The sequence below is a fragment of the Triturus cristatus genome, chromosome 2_2 (genome assembly GCF_964204655.1).
Source record: "Triturus cristatus chromosome 2_2, aTriCri1.1, whole genome shotgun sequence".
Classification (NCBI taxonomy): domain Eukaryota; kingdom Metazoa; phylum Chordata; class Amphibia; order Caudata; family Salamandridae; genus Triturus; species Triturus cristatus.
Genome location: NC_140582.1, coordinates 978,449,269 through 978,475,074, shown reverse-complemented (window position 1 = coordinate 978,475,074; position 25,806 = coordinate 978,449,269). Strand labels below are relative to the sequence as shown.

General features: G+C 44.6%; 1 protein-coding gene across 1 annotated transcript in view; it reads right to left on the bottom strand.

Moving 5' to 3' along the window:
* Positions 1-25,806, bottom strand: part of RAB28 (RAB28, member RAS oncogene family) — a 712,831-nt gene that overhangs the window by 78,418 nt on the left and 608,607 nt on the right. The window lies entirely within an intron of this gene.

The window sequence follows — 25,806 nt, the reverse complement described above, 5'->3', positions numbered from 1 at the left end:
AAAAAGCTTCACAACCTCACGCATCGGTATTTTTTCAATGTTCATAAAGTATTCAAGACTAACATAAAAACTAAAATCTAGGTTCATGGTTAATCTATTTCAACATGGATGAACATGTAAGGCAACACAAGTATGCCAACACTGCACTATTAAGTTTCAGGTTACACTTGACCTCCAACATAAATAGATGAAAACAGACTTAAGGTTACAAATTAAACAAGGCATAGACTGGTACTTTATCATACAGCAGTAAATTTATCATGGTCTTTTGTGTTTTATCTTATTTTTACTTCACGTTACCACTCACCTAAAGAACAGGCAAAACTGTAGCGAGGCTGCATGCTATGGATTTGTTCAATTCATTCAAAACCACAATTTATGTATTTTTGGGGTCTACGATAACAACTGCTTTTTACACAATATATTAAAAAGTTTTAATCACATAACAGAACAAAACATCGCTGACTTAGTTTATTACAATAAAATGGGACAAGAAGAATTGGGAGGCGGGGTTAAAGGAGAGAAGGGGGTAGGGGGGGCACTAATGGGGAGGCAGAGCGTCCAACATGTTTCCGGAGGCAACTGGAGTCATGTTCAGAGGAACGAAGCATTTGGTAGTACCAGTTCTTTCTCATCACATCAGGAACTTGCTGTGACATTCTGCAACCCCCAATCTGAGTTTTTATACAAGTCTTCTTTGGCTTCCATTTAATAAAAAAATTTAGTATGAAATTGCTCAATAATGCACTCACTTTCTCCATTGTGGATATATGTCAGACCTTCGAATGCTATAGGCCCAGCAGATGGGAGGCTATCCTTTTCCAACAACGGGCTAGGGTTGGTCCACTTACTAAAATAAACTGTGCAATGAGTTACCACATAGGAGAATGCACTGGAAGCCTACCTTCTCCCGGATAGCCCAGAAGAAGCAACACTGTTGTAAGGGGGGATAGCGATTCAGTGTCAAGAAGCAAGTATTATAAAAAATAGGAACGGCTGTTTTTTTAAATTAATATAAGTGAAAAATATTAATTTAAAAAAACAGCAGTTTCTCATCAGACTAACCAAGTACCACGTTTCCCATGACGCACAGGGGAAAACATGTAGGCCATAGCAATCAATCGTAATCATCACATTGGTATGAATGCCCTTCCTCTTATGCCCCATCCTCTTTCTTTGTTGTTCCTTCATCAAGATAAGTGTTTCCTTAAGTTTTAGTCATTATAATGTCTTTGTTTTATAAGTTCATCTATTTATTTAGAGAGTTTTATAAAGCGCAAACATGACCCAGGCTAAACAATAACCCATTCCATAAACATACATTATCAAGTAACAGCAAAAACAAAAATCAAAACAAAAACAAATGGCCTGTCCAGAGAAAACCAAAACTCATTCCATAGCCTATATCATAGCGCAGCACGGACGCAAAGTCTACAACAGAAGGTTTGTTGAAAGTTGATATAATTTACGTGACATTAGATATCAGTTACGCCCTTCAAACTATAAAAAATGAACTATCAATGCACCTTACAGATAGAATATTTAGTACATTCTGGGATTTGCGGTGTCGAACTGAAGGCACGTGACCCCATGGAGACTACAAAGCACTCACCTGTGATCAAGACAAAGCCGAAACGCTTAAGGATATATTGAGTATTTCTTTGACCCGTGATGCAGACAAATAAAGTCAGCTCCTCTGTAAGTCGGTGTTGGGCTCATTCATTCTCGTGCCAAAAACGCAAGTCTCCAGGCTCTCCATTCCTGGTTTTGAGCCCGCCCTGCAGGATTGGGGGCCCCCCCAAATGGAGTCCTTGGGTAAATATGAAATCGAGGGGGCATGATCCGCTCTCTAATAAACGCCAGCACAAAGGGATTTACAGAGCAATGTGGCGGCATTAGATGGAGAAAGGGAGATGAGAGAGGTAATCCTCTCTTTGGCAACACCACTTGAAAAGTACCACTAAACGCATTGGGGGACAGTTACGCCGTTTAAGCTATAAAAAATGAACTATCAATGCACCTTACAGATTGAATATTTAGTGCATTCTGGGATTTGCGGTGTCGAACTGAAGGCACGTGACCACACGTCAGCTCTTCTGTAAGTCGGTGTTGGGCTCATATATATATATATATATATATATATATATATATATATATGTGTGTGTGTGTGTGTGTGTGGATAGATATATATATATATATTTTTGTGATGTTATATTTTTAAAACTATAAAATAAATTTAAATGAATAGTTTATTAATTGTTTTAAATTAAAAATATATATATTAAGTATGTGTGTTTAATTAAGTGTATTTGTTATATTTGCTAAAATTTATATTAAAGCAAATTTATTTATTATTTTAAATTTACTATTTTATTTTATATATATAAAAATTGATATTTTGCACAACAATATTTTTGACACCGATATTTTTTTTCTCAATATTTTTGTACTTACCTGTTTAAGTATAGGGAGTCGATATATTTGCATTCTATGGGGCAAATGCATCATTCTAAATACCGGTCGCGACCTGTATTTTTGCATTTGGGATGCATCAACCCAAATGCAAAATTACAATTTAAGTAATCGCAAAATTTGCAATTCCCGAAATGTAATGCATGAGGAAAATAAAAATTATGATTTCGGAAATAGGAATCGCAAATTACCATCAATTAAATGTTGATGGTAATTTGTGAAACTTTGAACAATGCACAAAAGTGCATTCTTGAAAGTCCCATGTGGTCACATGCTAATTTCAGGGGTGCATCAGGGTGTTGCAAATTGCGCAAGCAGTTCCCATTCATTCCTATGGGCCTCTAGGCCCATGGGAATGACTGGGAAGCTATTCCTTAATTGTGAATCGCAATTTGCAATTCGCAATTAAGGAATATGTAGGAATCGCTAAAAATCCATATTTGCGATTCCTTCATAATCGCAATTATGGAATTGCACTTGCACACAACGATGCATATGCCCCTATATTTTTATCTCAATATTTTTTACATCTATATTTTTGAGGTCGATGTGCGTCAGTGAACCGTTCAAGCAGCAGGTTGTCAGCGGTCCATAGGCAGCGGCTGCCTCCTCAGAGCGTGAGTTTTTGACTAAAGTACATTGGTGAGTCATAGTGCATGACTGTACGTCAATCACGCTATCGTCAGGTTGATTCTGGCATCAAATGGGAGCCAGTGGAGATACTTGAAAGAAGGTGTGATATTGTTGAAACGTCTTGTTCCTATAATCAATCTTGCAGCGGCATTTAGGGTCGCCTAGATTGTTGTTGTTTGTAATTTTGGTAATACCATTAGGGTCCCACAGCCATAGTCCAGTCTGGATATAGCTAGGGACTGAACTGTGATTTTGAAGTGTGGCGGTGGATGAACAATTTTACATTCTTGAGGTTTAGTTGGAACACTGTACAGTTGATGTGCTCTTGCATGTCACGTTTTTTGTCCTGGGTTATTCCCAGGGATTTCATTGACTTGATGATGATAGGTTTGAAGTTGAGAGCATCTAGGTGTTTGATCCATTCCAGTATGGGTGGGAGAAACTTTGGGGTGGGAGATAAGTAGGAATTCAGTTTTGATGGAAAGTGATTTCTCAACAACCAGGTGTGGGTTTTCAATAAAGTGTTGTTGAGTCAGGTAATATCCTACGGGGACGAGATCTTTAAATAAACTGGGTGTCATTTGCACACATGTGGTATCCAAGGTTTGGTTGCTTGAGGCTCTCTGTCAGCGGTTTCATGTATAGGTTAGAGTGTGGGGGAGATGATAGATCCTTGTGGGACACCCAATCGAATGTGTCAGACAGTGAGCCACTTAATTTGATACATTGTGAAAGATTTGGCTGAAAATGTTTGTACGTTTCCCTACAGCTCCATCCTGCATTCAAGGAGATCTAAGAGGCTACTATGACTGACCATGTCAAATGCCGAAGAGAGGTTAAGCAGGATGAGTTTTGATCAAGGATTTTGAGTGTGTCGATCATGATGTCTACTATGGCTGTTTCAGTACCGTGTCCTAGTCTGGATCCAGAGTGGAACTTGTTGAGAAATTTTAACCACTCAATGTGCTGGCAGAGCTAGTTGTGTTCACATTTTTCCAACAGCCTTGCAAGGAAGGGGTTATTTGACACCGCTCAAGAATTATTTAGATGTAGTAGGTATTTATCTGTTTTTTTCAGGAGCGGTGTCACCTGCACCGTCTTTAAGCATTCAGGTATTGTGCCTTGAGCTAACGATCTTTGTCCAGAGTGGGAAGAAAAGTTGACAAAGGCACTTTACAATTGCATAGGGGATTGGGTCATTAAATTGCGAAGAAGGTTTCAGTGATGCTATGATCTTAAGGACCTCCTCTTCCTTGAGGGATTCTACTGCATGCCTTTTCTATGACGACATATGATTGGTGCAGTTATTCATGACAACTCATGCATCTTCTCAGGGTGTTTCTCCTGTCAGGCCGCGCTTGCGGGCGTGTATTGAATTTTTACGGAGGCCGTGGTTCCTCTCGCTGCCCAGCAGGTAGCATTCAAGTTCTGTAGCTTTGTTTGTGGTGGATTCGGTCTCACCAACCTCAAATTTCCGACTTCAAAAAAGGTGAATATCCAAAAGGAACTGCGACAGGTTATTGCTAAGGCAGTTAGCCTGAATAGTGGGGCTCTTGGCCTCTTCCATCCAGGCCATATTTCCAAGTCTGCTACAGACTGCAGCGCCCGAAGGCAGCTCACCTCAGAAGAGTTTTCAATTATCCAAATCTAGTTGAGCTAGGGAAGAAATCCAATGTTGGCTTCCACAAATGCAAGTCTGGAACATCAGAGCAATTGTCTGGTCATCACCAGATCTGATCATAAAATTGGATGACGGTAGGTCTGGCTTTGCAACTGGATGTGGAGATTGGTCCACATGAGGACAACAGTCAGAAGAGAAATTGGGCTTACATATACACTGCCTGGAGTTACTGGCGGGATAGCTTGTTATCAAATGTTGGACAAAGGGATGGTCAAAGTGTTGTGTCCTCCTCAGAATGGACAATATCTTGACGGTCTAATTCATAAACCATCTGAGGGGCACCCTCTACAGCCTTCTCTCTGAGATGACGAAGGACTTTTGGCACATCTGCATGGACAATTAAGTGGCAGTCACAACAGAACACTTTCTGGGGTCTCTGAACAGAACACTGGACTGGCAATCAGACACTTCTTGGATGCCAACACTTGGCAACTACACATTTGAGTGTTCTGGTCACTTATGGGAGTCTGGGGTCCTTGTCACACAGATCTGTTTGCCTCCAGACTCGTTATGCAACTTCTGGAATACTACAGTTGGAAATCAAACGCGGATGCAACAGCGATAGATGTTTTTCTGCAGCTATGGACCAACTCCACCTTGCCTTCCTTTGCCATGATTGCACGAGTTGCAGCACAGGTGGTGAGAAATCACAAATTTGGTTCCCAGTTCTTTTTTAACTTTCTTGGGATTTACTAACCTGTCTAATCTGCCTTCAGAACATTCTGTTCAATTTGAAAAGGGAAAGGGAATACAATCAACTAGTACTGGAAGGTTTGGTTCAATTCATGGCACAGAGGATTACTAGGAACATTGGATGCTCCCAGGTCTTTCAGACCAAGATTGCTATGGACAACATGTTTTCCTCTATGCTTCATGGGAAATGTACTACATTATTAGTCTGTTGAGGGCTACTGTTCGTTTTGATTAATAAAAACAAAGTTCAGAGGAAGTATAATGTTTGTCTGCGTGTCCTTAATAGAATTGAAATCTACCCTTCACAATAGCTATGAAATTTTACATTTCTGTGATGTCTTTAATGAGATTTAACAAGGCCACCCAGGAGGTATTGGGCATGTGGACAAGAACACCAAATGTGTGCCATTGTGCCCCTCAACTCACAAACCCTCCAGCCCATATCAGTTTCCCCAAACATGGCCTTGAGACTAACTGCATTTAGATACCATTTGGTGAGAACCTTGAAGGTATTCTGCCTATATGTAGTGCAGAAGGAGGCCGTCATCGCTCTTTGACATCTAGTCTCCCACTCTTCCTTAATCTAGATCCCTGGCCATACAATAGCAACTCTTGAGATTTATTTCATCATCAAATGTTAGGTAAACATATCAACATGTGTATAAATGCAGTAACAGATGATTTTGTAAACATAGGTCATACCTCGCCCATAGCAAAATGAATACAGCTTTGTCAATTGATTGAGATGTTGAGTGTGTCCAGATCCCTTAAAGATTAAAATGAAATATGAAATAGGACTCAGTTGTATTCTAAACAACCTGGTGTTAACTCTATGCATTTCTGTTATTTAGACACAGCTACTCTGAATTAAACTAAACATTTTAAAAAGGTTTTCCATGTGGAACACTGTCCACTTAGTATACAAACTTAGGGGCTCATTAGGATGGCGGACGGACAGGAGTCCGTCCGCCATCCTGGTGTAAACCGGGACCGTGCGCCATACATGCGGCGGTCCTGCACCACAAATCAGGATGCGACCGCCACCATGGCGGACGCATTCTGAAGTTGAACACTGCGTTGGGTGCTGCTTCAAGCAGCACCCGGCGCGATGTCAATATGCCATGTTGCGCATTTCACCGCACTACGTGGCAGGCACCAGATGGAGCCTGCCACGTAGTGTTGTGAAATGTGAAGGGGTACCATGGGTACCCCCCCAAGTGCACCCTTGCCTCTCTCCTAACACAAGGGGGGACGGCAACGGGCCCCCAAACACAATCCCCGCCATGGAAAGGCTGTCTCCAGCCATCATCTTAATTTGGCGGACGGTGCCTGCTAGGCACCGCCGCCATTTTACTGGTGAATACCGCTGCGCCAGGAAATTCTGAGGATTGCCTTTAGCGGTTTTGTGGCGGACAGTCTTTGCGACCGCCACAGTCGCGGTGAGATTCCCCCATCCTAATTTGTTGGGGGGAAACTCGCTGTCGGCGTACGGAAGGACCGCGACCGCATGGCTGGCGGTGGCGGTCTTTCCACCATCCTAATGATCCCCTTAGTTTCCACATGGAATATTAAGTTGGCCTGTCATTTTAAATAGGACTAGGAGCCACTGCAAAGTGCAGACAACCACAGAGTCAGATTACCAGACCTGCCAGGCTACACGTATTGTCATAATTTGAAGTCTGTAATTTCCTGATAAAGAAAGGTAGTGTTGTGTTTGCCCCAATTTTCTTGGGGTAACACTCAATAGATCCTGGAAATACACCAGCAGTCTCCAACCTTTCCTGTAACAAAACCTACTTATGTTCAAAGAAAATCATCCAGGGCTACTAATATTATTAGTGTGGCAACAGTGACCACACCAGACAAGATTACAGTAGTGGCCACCCCATGCACGATTATCAACAGGGATAACCATCAGTGCATTAGGCAGGATGCTGGGCTGCACAAAAAGAGAGCTACTTACCGGTAGGTGGAGAGCTACTAATAGCTCACAAGCTACTCATTGGAGAAGGCTGAAATACACCCTTATCGTCTGTTTAACGAGGAGTTTTAGGAGTTAAGACAATCCTTTCAAGAAATCTCTTATCTGCAGGTAATGTACAATAGAGCCCCGCCCTTGTACCCCAAATCAATATGCACACTCAATGATTGGTATTTTAGATTTTTTTTTTATGCAGTGCTTATCTATGTGAGTATAGCCTAGGCCACTGGAATTATGCGATAGTGCGGCTGCTGCGATTTTCGCATATTCATAGATTCGCCTCATTTGCTACATGATCCATCATCTGCAGCTTAATCTACAAATTTTAACATACAACATTTGTTTCTAGCTCAAACAGTTCAAAAGTTACAACACTGTGATGACATGTGTTGCTGTCCAGTGGAAGGCCTTTTGCAAAACTGGACAGCACACTTTTCTGTTGCTTATTGCTATATTTGGATGTTAAACTGGTACTAATGAGGTGTAACCAATGTCCAGAGAGTGTTACCAAGTTTAAAAATGATGACATACAGAAGTAATACTATTGCAAAATGTGCTGCATTATGCTACATAATTTGCCTTTTCTTGCCGCATAATTTACTCAACCCAGCTGCATAATTTGGCCCTCTCCTGCTGCATAATTCCAGTGGCCCTGAGTATAGCATATGATTATTACAAACAATTCAGCAGATAATATGTAAATCATGGTCCCAAATAATATTTCATCAAACATTCTTAACCGGTTAGTCTATTCCCTACCTAACCGGTATAGAATAATTTCAGACATCCACCGGAAATGACTACACTATTTCACTAAAGTTTGCGAAGCCAAGCCATGTAAAGTTTTCCTGCATACCTTATGCTGTATTTGGGTCTGCAATTTGCATTAAAAAACAATATACTTTATTTAAATGCGATTGCAGCAATTGTTTGTCTATTTTTCCTGCAGTCCATCATCCCTGTGATGGCATCCTATCGGAGTGCATTGATTCGTAAATTGCGACCTACCTCATGAATACTGATGAGGTAGGTCAAATTGTGACCCACTCAGAATGGTGATCTTGTGAACAGACCTATTAGAATATATGGCTGTCAGCATAATTTAATTTCATTCCCAAAAAGTCTGTGCGCAATTTGTGAAGACTTAGTACATTTGAAGCTACATCCATTATTTCAACAAAGAAGTTGAAACAGTAGTGCAATCACGTTCCATTGCAAAAAATGATTACAGAAAAACCCTATTGGTCAACTAACTAATTAGTATCCCCAGAATCCTCACAGATCCTTTAAAATCAACCCTCAATTTTGCAGCTCGGTAGTGTCTGGTAGAATATCAGAACATAGAACTACTTTCCTAGCTAAACCTAAATTCCATCCAACAGAATTTAGACATATATTCAAGCTGGCTTGTATAGTGTGGACGGCAGAATATCTAGCTAGGAAATAGGTCCTCTTGGAGGCTATTACTGATTATTAAGTGTCAACAATCTCTTTCAGGAAACTACACTCGAATAAGAACTTTAAAGGAAGATTTCTCAGGAGTGCTCCCATGGTTTAGTTTTCCAACATTGCTATCATAAGTTCAAATTCTTCCTACATTACTTTAAAGAAATTGCATAAATGTCTACTTTAAAAACTTTACTCTAATGACCTATCTCAACTTACTGCAAGATTGGATCGAACCAAAGAAAAATCGGAAATTATACAATATAAATATCCCAAGACCCTGATGACGTTGTGTGAGTCGCTATTCTGCGTATTCTCCTAAATTAATAATGCCAATGTAAAATCGATATCTCTTTATGCACTCCATGTCTCTGCTTTTAGCGTTGTTAACCATCCGGAGGCAGCCTGCAACTTTTTAGTCCCTTGTCTATTTCCCCACATTACAACCCACAGCTCCTAATATATTCCATCTGACTTGTAAAGCTTTCTGCTGTCCAAGTGTGCAACCCTTCTCTTCGGCAAGGACTCTGCTATCAACAAATGCACAGAGATCGTAGACACCTATTCAGCATGGGTTTTGGAGAACGTACCTTGGAAGTACAACATTTCATTTCAGATGCAGGATTATGCTAATTCAGGACGCAGACTGATGACAGGCAAGCTAAAAACTATTCAACAGCCAATATTAATCACTACTTCGCCTAGTTACGATACTGGGATATTTTGATATCTGCTTCAAAAAATGTTAAATGTAAATTAGACGCATTTGCATTGAATAAATAGCTTATAGAAAGGCCCAGAGGTAAAGTACGTTTTAACTTACAGATAGATCCGGCTTTTTTGAAGATGCCACTAGGCAGAAGAGCAGGGAATGAGCATGGGGACTGGAGTCTGTCTCAGCTGTGAAGATGACTTTCATGCTACTATTTAATCTCACTAAAGTAATATATCTCAGATGGCAAATATGCGGTTTGCAAAGCTAAAATCATTAGTTGAAATGCCCTAAAATCGCCTAATACAGTTAAATGGTAGCTAGCTTTTTAGAATGAAACATTTACCCCCTAGTGTCTGGCTAAGAGCTCACTTTAACACCTCTAGATTAATTTCTCACCTCCTCCAAGCTTTAAATGTGTAGCTTAACAGACTGACAATGTTCCTTCTGTGCTTGGTGAAAGTACGAATCCCAGGCACGGCCAGCTCACCTACATTGCATTATATTGATGAAGCCGGATTCTTATCTACCTTATCATCACCGGGAATCCTCTCTGGTCGCCAGGATCTTTTTATCTGCTAAATAGTGTAGAGGGGAGGAAATTCAATTTTTAGTACATAAGTCAACAAAATCAAATTTTAACTCCAAAGGACCACTGACTCAGAATCTCAAATTTTAGGGATTTATTACAAAGCCAAAAATAACTGCACATACAAACACCTCAGCACAAGGTTAAGAAAATAAATGGGCACTAATACAAAAAATATCCTACGCAGAATAAGAAGAATAGTCAGCTCTAGTAACATCAGGCAAGCGATAATCACTCCGATCTCTACATTAGAAGTCATTAACCTAAAAGAAAATCAGTTGGTCTATCCCTACTCTATCTCTAAGGTGACATCCCTACTTAGCATTTTCCCAGGCAAGAGGATAAAAGGTGTCAGAAGTGAAGATTTCCTTAGAAGTGCACTAACTTCGGATAACATCCGCCACTATTTCCAGGAGAACACAGGCACGGCCACTACGCGCGTGCAGGAGTGGAATGCATTCAAGGTCGTAATGCGGGGTACCTGCATTCGCCATATCACAGGAGTCCGACGGGTTCTAGAACGGGCTATCCAGAACCAAAGAGATCAGCCATGCTAAAGCCACGCCGGCTCAGATAGCTAGCGCCGAGACTGCCTACGTGGAGGCGCTGGCAAGTATGCGCCGGTATAATTTTGCGGCATATGCAGCTCAGGTCCACAAAGAAGGCGACCGGACGGGCACGTTGTTGGCTTGGCTTGTCAAGCAGGACTCGAGCCTACCACCCATCACGGCCATTCATAACACTCAAGGCACTCTGTTATACTCGCAGGACTTGATCCTCAAGACCTTCCAAGAGTACTATGTGAGATTAGATGCCGCCCCCCCGCTCCCCCCGGTATCGGACGATGTCCTGTCTGAGTTTTTAGACCGCTTCAGGCTGCCCCGCACAGACCGTGACACACGCCAAGATCTCGACGGACCTATCAGGGCGACAGAGATTAGACACGCAATGAAGGCGTTGGCTACCCACAAGGCTCCCGGTTTAGATGGCCTTCCTCTAGAATTTTATCACGCCTTTGCGTCCCAATTAGTTCCTCAGTTGGAGTCGCAATTCCAGGCAGTCCTAGACGTGGGGGCCTTACCCCAATCCATGTGCGAATCAGTCATGGTATCACTCCTCAAGCCAGATAGAGACCCACATCAACTGGGCTCCTACCGACCCATAGCCTTACTGCCAGCAGACTACAAAATCTATGGAAGATTCTGGCGGATAGGTACGCTACGATCCTTCCGCGGCTAATCCACCCTGACCAGAACGGATTTGTCCCAGGTAGGCATACCTCTTATAACATCCGGCGGCTGTTTCATGTACCGGACCAGATACGGGATCGGTTCCCCCGGGCAGCGTGTCTGGTGCTGGACCTCGAAAAAGCTTTCGACACTCTCTCATGGGCCTACCTGTTTCAGGTCCTACAACGCATGGGCATAGGACCCAGACTGCAAGCCTATACTCAGCTCAGCTACTTTGGGCCCAGCTCCAGAGCGCGAATAGGCTCCCTCATTTCGGAGTGCTTTCCGGTCCGCCGTGGCACCAGGCAGGGATGCCCACTCTCTCCCTTGCTTTTCGCAATGGCGATGGAGCCGTTGGCGACCCTGCTCCGCGCAGCGGGCGAGGAATGGGGCATCCCAGTCGGTGATTCTACCCACTCAGTATCGCTGTACTTATCTATGTCCGGGATATTACAGCCGACTTAACCCCTATATTGCGTATCCTGCATGACTTTGCGGAGGTGGCAGGACTCGGGGTCAACTGGCCCAAATCAACTGTCTATCCCCTAGTGCAAGCTATGCCCCACTGTCAAATACGAATGGGTAACGTGGACATCTCGTGGAGCCCCCAAGCTGTTCGCTATTTAGGAGTTAGACTATACCATACACCGCAAGATATCTATGAGGGGAACTATCGCAAATTGATGGGTAACATCCGCTCCTCGGTCCACTTTTGGAAGGATCTTCCGTTGGCAGTCACGGGGAAGATAGCGGTCGCAAAAATGATCATCGTCCCGCGCCTGCTGTATCTCTTCTCCAATCTTCCGGTGGTCCCCCCATGGTCTCTATTTCGCGAGCTCGACACCCTGCTGCGGACCCTCATCTGGGGCAACTGCAGCTGCCCCTTGACCAGGGTGGCCTAGCGGCCCCATCGTTTGAGGCGTATTTCCTGGCTGCCCAATTGCAGTGGGTGTCACGCTGGACGGCGGGCCGGGCACAGGGGAAGCTGATCACCACGACAGGGAGCATTCAAACCCCTTCTATACACCGCATGTTGCTGCCAGGAGCGGCGCCGCTGCCGACTAAGCCCCTCCAAGTAATGACGGCGCGCGCCTGTCTGGCGCGGGTTCATCGTATGGACCGGGATATGCCCCTGTACTCCCCACTTCTACCATTGATAGGGTTCCCCAGGGGCCGGATGCATTATACGGAGGGAATGCTGCAAACATGGACGGATCACGCCGTGACAGAGGTGGGGATGATGTTTTTTGAGGGACATTTGCAGACTTTTGACGCACTGGTCGACGATTTCCAACTTCCAGGGGGACAGTTCCTACGGTATAGACAGCTCCTCAAGGACTACCGCAGGCAGTGGCGTACGATTGACACGGAACCCCCTACACACACGGTCCTCCATGCGATACTACAGATGGGGCCTGGACGCCACCTAGTCACTTAGATCTATAAAGCTATACGGACTCTAAGACAACCCACACTTGCACCCCTCAAAGAGTACTGGGAGACTGACTTCCACAGACCACTACATGACGGGGAATGGGTCAGGGCCCTTGAGCACACCAAGAAGGTTTCCCGCAATTACCGCTTCAAGAATATACAATTGCACATCCTGCATAGGGCGTACCGCACTCCCGAAAAACTACAGAAATATTTCCCTGACAGCTCGTTTGCTTGCCCAAGATGCCTGGAGCCCGCTGCCCCTTTCAAACACATGTTCTGGGATTGTCCGACACTTCACAGTTATTGGCACGTGATCCACACCGCCCTTCGCACGGTTACGGGGCTGCAGGACTTACACACATGGGAAGCTAGCGCCCTGGGTATCCATAGGCGGCACAAGCATAAGAAAGTGGAGAGGCGGTTTGCTTCCCTGGTGCTCCTCCTGGCCAAACGGTGCATCACCATGCACTGGAAGACACCGGAGGGGCCCCCTCTGGCGGCATTGGTGGGCGCAGTTAAAAAGTGGGGTAAAGCGGAGGAAGCGTTACTTAGAGAGGAGGAAGCCCAAGGACGTCATGAACACCAGATTTCTATGCCCTGGTCCATGCTAATGCACTCCTTCGCGCAGGAAACAATAGTGGTGGCGGGCCCACAAACGATTGGTCCCCCAGGGGCCCCTGCGGCCCATGAGCCCACCCAGGGAGACATACAAGGGGTCCAGGCGCCCGGCGGATCGTAATTGGGACCTGCGATTGTTCCATCATTATGCCTCCACACGGGCAGTGATCAACGCTCCCGCCTCCCTCCCTCCCCTCCCCGCGCCCAAAAATCCCAACAAGATACCGCGCATTGGTGCTGCTCTCAGGCGCAAGATAACTGCTGCTAAACATTCACGACATAGTGCATCCCCCCAGTTCATATATCCCCAGTTTGTTGACGGTTAACATATGGCTGCAATCCCATAGCCTCTACGGTAAAATGCTAAGGGGAGTAGGTTCACTTAGTGGCCCCTGCAGGGCGCGGCGACCACCCTGTGCGCTAGCTGGGTATGCCTGGGCACAGGCCCCGGACGCCTGACTGCAACTCATAGACTCGGCGGAGACCCACATGCCCTCGGCTCGCACGCTCCAAAGTCCACGCAGGGCGCGATGGTGCGTTCCTGATTGTAGGCCCATATCAAATTGTATTACCAGGCGTGCTATTGTATGTATTGTTTTTCAAAATGCAAATAAAAAGTGTTTTAAAAAAAACAAAAAAAAGAAGTGCACTCACTTAGTCAGAGCTCGTTCTAAGATGCTCCTTCTAGCTCCCCATCTAAACCCCAACTACTCATACCACAGGGCACTGTCCCTAATTCAAAATCCCATAAACGTAGAACACGTCCTACGGCACACCTCTTCAGCCAGGTCTTCTCCCAGTGATTTTCCAGTGAAACTTGTCTCCCTTCCAACGACGGTTAACCCGTCGTTGGGTCCCAGGCACCTTCTCCGCCGAAAGTATCATCCCTACTTTCCAGTATACTCCCATATTGTCTTCTCGTACCATCCTAACTCCTAGAACAAAGGGTTAGTCTCTCTAACAAGCTAAATGTCCTTGCACCTGCAACAGAAACATGGGAACGAGAAACTTTCCATTCTCTGAGATTTTCTAACATCCTGAAGCCCAAAACCTTACCAAGGGAACTCATTTTCGGACTACAATATTTAGCTAACATAAGAAATGAACAAGCCTTTCTCTTTAAACGTATATGCGATCAGGCCTTTACACAATTTAAACCCACACTTCAAAAATCACACTATAAGCATTAACTTCATTACTCTTCATGTATGAATAAGCAAACTACATGTGCACGTTTAAACCTAATGCATCCCATTACACGAAAACCAACCATTAGGCATTGACTACATGAACACATGTGCGATTAATTACAACACTGCTCTTCATAAAAGGCATGGTTACATTTCTAATCACTCTATTATAAACAGATTGAGTAATACATTTCTAAGTCACACATTAGTATGAGTCCTTTAACATATGTGGGTGCTGGCTAACGACTATTACGGTGCACCCCTACAATTTTCAGAACAACATGGCGCTCTATCAATATTAAGGCTCCATTGTCATAATTTTGAGTTGGAAATATAACCTCCACTCTCTGCTATTGTATAACCAGGATAAGATTTGGCTATGCGTTTGCATTAAGCAAATAGATCAACATAAACATAAATCCTGGAAGATTGAGAAAGCCCAGCAGTCATCTCAAACCACTGCTTTGCTAAAAAGCAAAGTAGTTTCAGACAAAAGCACTAACCAGTGTATTCTACAGTTTTGAGGATAATTTAATCACTTTGTTAGTGACTGTAAAGAATCATGGACACTAAGCAACCACCACATAACCTACAATCATGTATGTTTTAGGCCCTCAAAGATAAGGGAGACCCCCAATGTCGATATCAGAGTGGTTGTTAAGATATCTCTAGACAATAGCACCAAAGCAGTCCAGATTCTGCAGGACCTGTCAGCAGAAAACGATACAGTAGAATTCCAAACCCTGTTGTACAGACAGTTGAAGTGAGTGACCCTAGAATGGAGGTGCCAAATAGTACTAGTGAATCTGAATTTGCCCAGCTGTGTCGTCAACGAAAATTATGCCATATAGAGTACAAAAAGGCTCTGTGTGGTCCCCGGACCTATCTGATTCATACATGTGAACTGTGACAAAGGTGTTAACACATCACAAGGTCCAGTTTCAAATATACATTAAATGTGCATAAACTGAACTCCCACTGAATAAAGCACTTGAAAGCAGAAGGAACATCATTAAATACATCTGAATATTTGGGCATAGATGACATTATGGGATGAACAGAATTGCCAGATATTTAAAATTATTCCAATGAGCAGCAGCTGGAAGAGGACAGACCTATCACAAACCACAAAAGTCGGAGGAGGTTACCTTCACCCGCCAAAACAAAGCAGCTATTGAGAGCTCTCATTCCCAATTCATGTTTTTAAAATATCGATTTAGATGTGCTGTACCGCAATTGCTCAGTGCTAGAGGTGACTACAAAACACATTGGCCAATGCATACACACTAATAAACTGACCATTAGGTAGCAATGACCGGGGTTGGTGTGGAGTGACTAAACTATGGAAATACGTCTATACAGGCACCCACAAAAGAGAAACCTGGAAACTGTGGAGAAGTCAAAATTAAGCCAACCGACTGCACCTTAATCTGAGGAAAACCAACAGCATATCGCCACCTTCTCTATTACCCTACAAGCTACCTTTCTTCCGAAAATACATTTCAAAATTCTGTGTATTAGGCACAAAACCTCACAAAAGGTACTATAGCATGTCCCTCCAATAAATGCCAGAGTCAAATGACAGGTCCAAAATGGAACAAACATCTGTATTTAAACATCCTAACCAAGGCAACGTTTATCTAATTATAAGACAACATCCTATAACATTCATGGTCCCAGAGTTGCGATCACTGTTCCAGAAGAGTCACCAAAACAGTCCAGTTCAGGAAGATTCTTGTGGCTGGAGATGACACCATTGAGACTGATAGAGCGTCATGTGATTCTGAAATTGTAGGGGTGCATCATATTCACCGTTAGTCAGCACCCGCATATTAATCAATGTATGCTAAGAAATGTTATAGAAATTATTTGCTGGAATCGTTTAACATAGAGGTGATTTGAATTGCAATAATGCTTTTGTGAAGAGTAACACTGCAAGCTATCGTGAATGTATTAGTAAATGCATAATGATTATGTTTATGTAATGCAATGTACTAGGTTAAACGTGTGTATAAGTACTAGTTGCTCGCCTACTCATATGAGAATAATCAACTAATGTTTAGAGTGCGATTTAATAGTGTGCTTAATAATGTAAAGGCCTGATCGCATATACATAAAGAGAAAGGCCTGTTCATTTTCTTATGTTAGCTAAATGTTCGAGGCCGAAAATGATTTCCCTTGGTAAAGGCTTTGGGTTGCAGGGAGATGCAAAATTTTTCGTTCCCATGTTTCAGTTGCAGGTGCAAGGACATTTAGCTCGTTAGTGAGACTAGGTCTTTGTTTTAGGAGTTAGGATGCTGTGAGAAGCCAACAGAGGGGTACACTGGAATGTGAGGATAAGGTGCCTGGGACCCAAGGTCAAGTTAACCGTTGTTGAACGCCGGACAAACCTGATGGAAAACTACTGGGAGAAGACCTGGCTGAAGAGGTGTGCCGAAGGGCGTGTTCTGTGATTTTGGGGTTTTGTATTAGGGAGTGTGTCCCGTGGGTTGAGCAGTTGAGGTTTAGAATGGGAAGCTAGAAAGAGCATCTTAGATCGAGCTCTGACTAAGTGAATGTACTTCTTAGGAAGCCTTCACTCTGACACCTTTTATTCTCCTTGCCTGGGAATGTCACCTTAGAGTTAGTGTAGGGATAGATTAACGTTTTTTCTTTCCTTGACTAATGATTCCTAATTTAGACATCGAATTAACTATTGCTTTCTTGATGATTTTGGGGTCAGTGATTCTTTTTGTTTTGAGTCGGATGAGAATCCTGCGTAGGCTTGCCTTTGTATCAGTGCCCATTTACCTTTTACACCTCATATTGAGGTGTCTGTATGTTCAGCTATTTTTGGTTGTAATAAAATCTTATAAATTTTCGATTCGGAGTCAGTGGTCCTTTTCCAAATGAAGTCTAACTTTGGTGATTATGTTTTGACAATTGTATTTCCTCCCCTCTACACTATTTAGCAGATAAAAAGATCCTGGCGACCTGAGAGGATTCTTGGAGATAAACAGGTAGGCAAGAATCCGGCCCCATCAGTTGGTAGCAGAGTAGGATGGTTATCTCTGATAGTGAGGGGAGATCTAGATAAGGATAAGAGATTTTGAGCCCCAGAGTAGTCAAGGGATGGTGACTCATCGGATGGCGAGCAGTAGACAACGGCGGTCGATGGAGATTGATGGAGAGTAGCAGTGCGGCGAAAAGCAGCAGTTCGTGGAGGAGTGAGTATGAATAGGGTGAGATGTTTGTAGATTGCGGTGTTGATTTGTTGTGTGTTGTCTTGCGGAGTTGGAGTGAGTGTTGAGTAACTGTGAGATCAGGCTGTGAGCGCGCGCAGCCCGGGAAAGTCTTAGGCTCGACGAGTAGCCTAAGCAATTGTGGTGTAGAAGACACCCAAGGTAGATTTTGTTGACCACCGAAAGGGGATCTTGAGACGTCATCGATTACCCAGACCGAGATAGGGGGAGCGAATGTGTGAGTGTGTGAAGAACCGACGCTGGTCGTGGGTTGTTGTACGTGGAATTGAGTATTGGTAACCTATCAGAGGTGATTGTCTGGTCGTTCGAGAACAAACAGTTGCCAGCCGAGGTCGACAATTTCGAGAGACTGTGGACGGACAGTCAGAGAAGTAACTTGTTTGGGACAAACGGTTATTTCAGCGTATGAATGGGACGAAGGCAAGGGTGAGACGTGAATTGTGAAGGAGGGGAACTGCTGCAAGGGGAGGACGAGTGACGTCAGAAGGTGCCGCGCTGCGATAGGTCGGTTGGTGTGAGTCGCACTGCTATTGGTGGGTTTGACATCAGAAAGGGAACGAAAACATTGGGTGAGATCGAAAATTGTTCATCATGAAATGCTTTAAAGTTTTCCGAGAATTATGTAGAGGTGACAAACATGTAGTTACTCGTGGGGGAGAGGAAGCCCCTCCCGAGGATACTCCGGCACATTACATGGCAAGAAATGTGGGATTACATACCATAATTTGGCTTGAAAATTGGCATAAAATGACTCAGGGTGAGGGTGAATTGGCTTTCCCACGATATGGCTCCTTCAGGTTGGAAGTGTTGTATCAGTTGAAATCTGTGATGGCGGCTTTACGACCTTTGCCGAGATCTACACAATTTGAGGCATTGTATGCGTGGATTAGAGCAGCACATGACAGGAAAAGAGATAGGTGCCAGGAAAGGGTGAAAAAGTCCATTAAGGCATTTCAGGATGCGAGGTGGGATGCAGTAGAGAAAAGGTGGAGAGTTCAAACGATAGAAGGAGATAGGCTGTACTCACTACTGGTGAAGACTGATGGTTCGAAGGTGAAGAGTGTGGATGATGATGACAGTGATACAGATGACAGCCTACTTGAGAGGTTGTTGTCTGAGAGACCACCTCCGAACAATCCAGATTCCCATGAAGGGAAGTTGATTCAAGTAGAAGGGATTAATGGATTACCAACCCAGTCAGAGGTTAGGGTAGAAGGCAAAATCTCCACAGGGACTGAGGGTATGAGAAATCGGTCTGAGGCAAACACAGAGGTTGGGAGAGGTGTGAGGTTACCAGATGCTCTGAAGGTACCGGTTACCATTGGACCCATTGTTTCTGTGTATGACCCAGACCAAGAGAAGGTTGGGAGTTCAGTGCAGTCAGCTGTAGGAGTGACGAGTGTGATCGAGGGAAATTGATCGGGGAGTGGAATGGAGCAGACCAGTGAGACCGAGGTCTTTGGCCGAGTCAAGATCAGATTTGCGAATGTGGGCACCACCAGTGAGAAATCAGAATCAGAGTGAGAGGATGGTAGAAAGTGAACAAGGCATGATAGTAAATCGTTCTGTTCCTATGAGCATGTCAGAAGAAAGTAGGACTCAGGAACGGGAATGTGATTATGATGAACGGGATGGAGCAGCTTGTCGAGAAATGTTGAAGGGAGCCTTGAAAGGGAAAATGTTAGATGTCGTAAGGTTGAAAGCAGAAGTAGATGAGATAATAAATGGAAATTTGCCTCTTGAGAGAACGTACATGTACGAACAAGATGAATTACTTTTTGTGGCCAAAGATGTGTCTCGTAAGGCAAGAGCTGCACATGAGAAGTTGTCAGATTTAGCCAAGAAGTATGATGTGGACCTGTCTAAAACGAAATCTTTGCAGGGAAGCCATAGATTGCAGTATAGTGATCAGGAATTGGAAGAGAAAAGGGTCATGGGATTGAGAACCCATATCAAGGAATTGATTATAGCGATGCGTGCATGGATCTTGCTTGATAAGTGGGAAGAAAGGTGGTCCAAGAAGAAGAGTTCTAGGAGAGACGCCACCCCCAGGTGGAGGGATGACGGAGGTAGGAAATTTGCCTTTACGAGAGGTACAGAATGGAGGCTACGTGCATGTGCCTTGGAGTAGGGGTGATTTGGCTGCATTTACGAACGATTTTCCGCGTCTTAGGGAGAAGCCTGTGGAGTGGTACAAGCAGGTCGATCGGTTTGTCAAGATTTCAAAGGTGTTGTGGGTCGACTTGAATACACTGTTTGACATTGTGGTTCCGAGTGACTTATGGTCGGCATGCAAAATCGCCGTTGAGTGGCCAACTTCAGAGCCCGACAGGGATCCAATTTCAAATGGTCCGTCACCGATAGTTATGAAAAAGTTTGAACAGGTGATCACATGGTTGAAGTCGAAAATTTCACCGCAGGATATTGATTGGGTCAAGATAGATCGGACAGTGCAAGAGCCAAAAGAGACAGTGCATGAGTTCTATGAAAGACTTTTGCAGGCTTTTAAACAGTACAGTGGACTAGATGTGTTAGATACGAAAGAAATGGGACAGTTTGTTTCGAAGTTTGTGTTGGGGTTGAGGCCAGAGGCTAGTCTCATGATACAACAGCATTTGATTTGTTGGCAGCACAAGCCGGTGGATGAGATCTTACAGTATGCGAGGTACTGTAGCGCTGAGGTAGAATCAAAGCACAGGAAGTTGAAAGACAAATTGATGCTTGTCCAGATGCAAACGGCTCAGGGACAGCCTAACGGAGGAACGTTAGGAAGAAAGCAGGGAAATAACCAAGGAGGAAATCAGAATGTCCAAGGTCAGGGAAGGCCAAGGTCAATTGATCCTAAGACAGGGATGGATGTGGCGACATTGAAGAAGACCACTGCGTGCCATCTTTGTCACCAGATCGGACACTGGAAACGCGAGTGTCCTTTAAACCCGTTGAATCAAGTGCAGCAGGAAGGAGAGATAGTTCAGGTACCTGTATCTGAAATGGTCCCCACTGTGACTAGACCTAGGATGGTCAAAGGGGGGAGTAATAGCCCTCAAGTCCAAGTCCCTCAACCTCCTAGGGTTCAGAACATGCAACAGGGAGTCCAAACTTACATGCAGATGCCCATGTTTGAGGGAAGTGAGGAGTTTGGTCCGGATCCGTTGGCCTGAGAGGGGAGGAAGACTGCACACTTGGAGCAGTCTTAGAGGTAGACCAGAGGGGACCATTTGTGGAGCCTGACATTGATGGTCACCGTACCACCTTTTTGGTTGACACTGGTGCTACCTGGTCTACTGTAAGATCCGCAGCAGTCCCCAACCTACCCCTCTCGGGACAATCAACCCAAGTCATTTGTGTAGCAAATAAGAAACTGACTAGCCCTTTGACAGAGCCAATTCCGGTGAGAATAGGAACTTTCAAGGACCGACACCAGTTTGTGGTGTGTGACTCGAGTCCCGTATGCCTGTTGGGTAGAGACCTGCTGTGCAAGCTGAATTGCACCATCTATTGTACACCACAGGGAGTGGAAGTACAGACAAAGGATGACGATGCGACCTTTAAGGTTGCAAATCAGCGTGTGTGTATAGAAATGTATCCAGCGCAGACAGTGGAAGAGCTTCCACTTGATCTGAGGGATTCTGTGTCGATTGATGTGCGGGACCTCAGTGGTGAAGAGATCGATTTGGTCAAAGGCGTAGACCCAGTGAAGATCCAGGTCAAGCCGAATGTAGAATTTCCGAGGACGCCCCAGTATAATCTGTCGCCTGAGACAATTGCAGGGATTAAGCCTGTAATTGAATTTATGATTAAGCAGGGAATTCTGAAAGAGATCATGGGTCGCCCATGTAATTCAGCTATCCTGGGACTACACAAGCCGAGTGGGAAATTCAGGATTGTCCAAGACCTGCGGAAAATCAATGAGATAGTTGTTCCATGTTGTCAGGTGGTACCGAATCCATCTGTAATCCTGTTTCAGATCCCATGTGAAGCTGAGTGGTTCACAGTGATTGACTTGTATCAGGTATTCTTTTCAATCCCATTGCATGAGGAAAGCCAATTTCTTTTTGCTTTCCGGCTGGAAAAGCGTGTGTTAACGTGGTGTCGTATCCCACAGGGGTACACAGAGAGTTCATCGATATTTAATCATATCCTGAAGAAGAATCCTGAAGGTCTTGTGTTGCCGGTGAACTCTGTTCTGGTGCAATACATTGACGACTTGCTTATAGCGTCAGAAACTGAAGACGCTTCCAGGATCGATAATGTTGCCTTATTAAATCATTTGGCAGAGAACGGACACAAAGTGTCTCCGAGTAAATTGCAGTACTGTCTGAGCGAAGTGCAGTACTTGGGTCACCGAATTGAGAAAGGCAAGAGAAAGGGGTCACCAGATCGTATTGATGCTATTGTGAGTATGCCTGTGCCTACCACTCAGAGAGAAGTTCGAGTGTTCTTGGGAATGGTTGGCTACTGTCGCCAGTGGATTCCCAATTTCTCCTTTGAAGCGAAGCCCTTGCAACGGCTGACGCACAAGGATGTGAGTGATCATGTACCATGGGACGAAGACTGTTTGAGGTCATTTTTGAGGCTGAGAGAAGCCTTGTGTTGCGCTCCAGCTTTGGGGATGCTTGATTACAATAAGGCATTCACATTGTTCTGTTGCGAGAGAGAAGGTTGTGCATTGGCAGTTCTGACTCAGAATCATGGAGGTGTCCGTAGACCAGTTGCCTACTTTTCAGCTACTTTAGATCCAGTAGCTTCTGCGTTGCCCGGATGTCTTAAATCTGTTGCTGCAACAGGTGTCAGTATTGAAAGATGTGAGAGTATTGTAATGGGACATCCACTTACAGTTTATTTGCCACACTCTGTTGAACTGTTGATGATAAGGACTAAAACACAGCACCTCACTAACAACAGGTTGACACGTTATGAGCAAGTTATACTTGCTGCAGAGAATGTGACTTTGAAGAGGTGTTCTGTTTTAAATCCTGCGACCTTGATGCCTATTCCAAATGTAGATGACGAAGATTGTGAGGATCACGACTGTCTCGATGTGACTGAACTGTGCACCAAACCAAGACCAGACATTGTCAATGAACCGCTCCCTGACCCTGATGAAATCTTCTTTGTGGACGGTTCATGTTTAAGAGACCATGTTGGTCGATTGAGAGCAGTGTTTGCTGTATGTACTATCACAGGGGTGGTTGAAGCTGCTTGTTTAGAGGGAGTACACTCCGCACAAGTAGCTGAAATCATTGCCTTGACCCGTGCCTGTTTGGTTGCTGATCAGATTCGGATAACGATTTATACCGATAGTCAGTACGGGTTTGGTGTCGTTCATAACTTCAGACAGTTATGGTCACAGAGAGGGTTTATGACATCTTCCGGTTCACCCATAAGAAATGGGGAATATGTGAGACAATTGTTGGAAGCATTGCAACGTCCGAAAGAGATTGCTGTTGTCAACTGTTCAGCCCATTCCAAGGGAAACGACTTTGTATCAATGGGAAATAATAATGCCGACGAAGTTGCCCGGTTTTGTGCAGAACAAGGATGCATATTTACTGGGGAATATACAGGAGAAACTCAAGAAAGAACCGATCAAAGCATGATGTTAGCCATGGCTGATACGTGGGAGGAGTTGAAACGATTGCAGGATGAGGTTTCTGATCAAGAAAGGGATGGCTGGATAAGATTAGGATGTGAGAAGGGAGATGTGGATGTGTGGGTTTCGAGCGATGGACAAGCTGTGCTACCTGAATGTCTGTTGAGTCCGATGGCAAGATTGATACATGGTACAGTACATCTTGGCAGGGATGCGATGGTGCAAGTGTTCCGACAGACCTGGTACAATCCGAAGTTTCGTGCAGTGGCTGAAGCTGTGTGTCAGAGGTGTGTTACATGTCAGCAGATGAATGTAGGAAAGAGAACTGCTGTAACTTTCAGCCACATTGGGAGGTCAGGAGGGCCTTTCAATAGGATGCACCCAACACGTAGGTGCGACACCCTCACTGTATCACTGTAGTAAAACTGTTGCTGAGAGAGCTTATCCCGAGGCTCGGTTTCCCGACCTCTTTGGAGTCAGATAGAGGGACAAATTTCCATAGCGAGATCATGAAATTGTTCTGTGCTGCCTTAAATGTGGATCAAAGACTACATTGCAGTTACTGATCAGAGGCTTCTGGGATAGTGGAACAAGTTAATGGGACTTTGAACGCACGGATGGCAAAAGTGTGTTCTTCGACATCCCTGAAATGGCCTGACGCTCTGCCCTTGGTCCTCATGAGTCTCTGTAGTGTTCCTGATAGGAGGACTGGGTTGTCACCTCATGAAATAATAATGGGGAGGGCGATGCGAGTACCAGCGATACCTGCCACTGCTTTGATTAACATAACTGATGACTTGATTCTCGACTACTGTAAGGGACTGGCTGATGTAGTCCGTTCTGTGTCCCAGCAGGTGCAAGCAGCAACTGTTCCAGCCGTAAGTGACCTGTGCCACGACTTGTGCCCGGGAGATTGGGTGCTCGTGCGTAAACATGTGAGGAAGAGTTGTCTGGATGTTCGATGGCGTGGTCCGTACCAGGTAATACTGGTCACGAACACGGCAGTGAAGTGTGGGGGACTGCCGAACTGGGTGCATGCCTCACATACCCGCAAAGTTCCAGCACCCTTGGAAGATACAGCCCCTCTCGTAAATGAAAATCCAGCTGAGGTGGCAGGGCCATCTGAGAGGGCAAGCCAAGCTTTGAGGGTTGCTGATGCAGTTGGTTGTGCACTTGATCGAGCTGAAAGGGGTTGTGCAAATCGAAGCCCCGAATTTGACTCAGACGCAGAAAGTGTTGCTGTGGGTGGAGTAGAGTCAAATTCTGTTGAGGAAGGAAGTAGTGCACAGGGTAGTCGAAGGGAGAGCAGAAGTGCCACAGAAGCAGAAAGAGTTTGGCCCGTGAGTCAGAAGCGGCTGAACTTGAAGTTGGCACCTGAAAGAGACCTTGCCCCTGTTTCTGAAACGTCTGAATCCGAACAAAGTGACAAAGAGCAAGCTCGAGTCAATCTGAGAAGGTCGAGGAGAGCAAGAGTGCCATGTCACAGGTACGCCTCACCAGAGTGGACTTACGTTGTGACTGATGCGAGGAGCATTGAGCACGGGGAGGTTGAGGTCTTTGACGCTAATCAGCAATTCTCCGAACCTGAAAATAGACGTGCTGTTACTGGTCCCAGGTGTGGAAATCGAAGGAATACTGACTCTCAATATTCCGAATCCACCGCTTCTGGGTAAGGTTCGTGAATTGATCCTGGAAACACTGGTTTTTCCGACTTTTGGTATTGTACCACCACACCAGGAGTTAGTGGTACTTCGTCTTGAAATTCTGCAAGGTGTCTTAGAGATTTTGGGAGCTGATCTTATTCTGGATTAAAGATAAAGACTTTGTTGTACATAAAAGTCCAAAGGAGAAGATAACCTAGGCCCGAGTGGAAGAAGAATAAAGTTAGGGACTTTCCGTTGAGACGACGAAAGAGGGCTAGGGAAGTCTTTTTGTGGACTGTGTAAATAAGGAACTGAAAATTGCAGGGGGATTTCCAGTTTGAGGCGTTGTTCGAACTGGTTGACAAACGGTATATAGAGGATAAAGAGACTGTTACTTTTTGCTGTTGAGCCACAAACTTTGAGAACTTTGCAACATGGCAGATGCTGGGAATAATCACCGTAGAGCTAAATTAGTAATAGGTACACTTTTAGGGTTAGTAATAGTTGCTATAATTGCGATAGTTGTAGCCTCATATATCGTTTCGCAGGAGGGGGAGGTAAAGAGGACACCTACGCCTAGCACCTCTAGTAAGATACTATAGGAGCTCAAAGAGCTTTGCTGCTAGAAGAGAGTCGTAGATTTCATG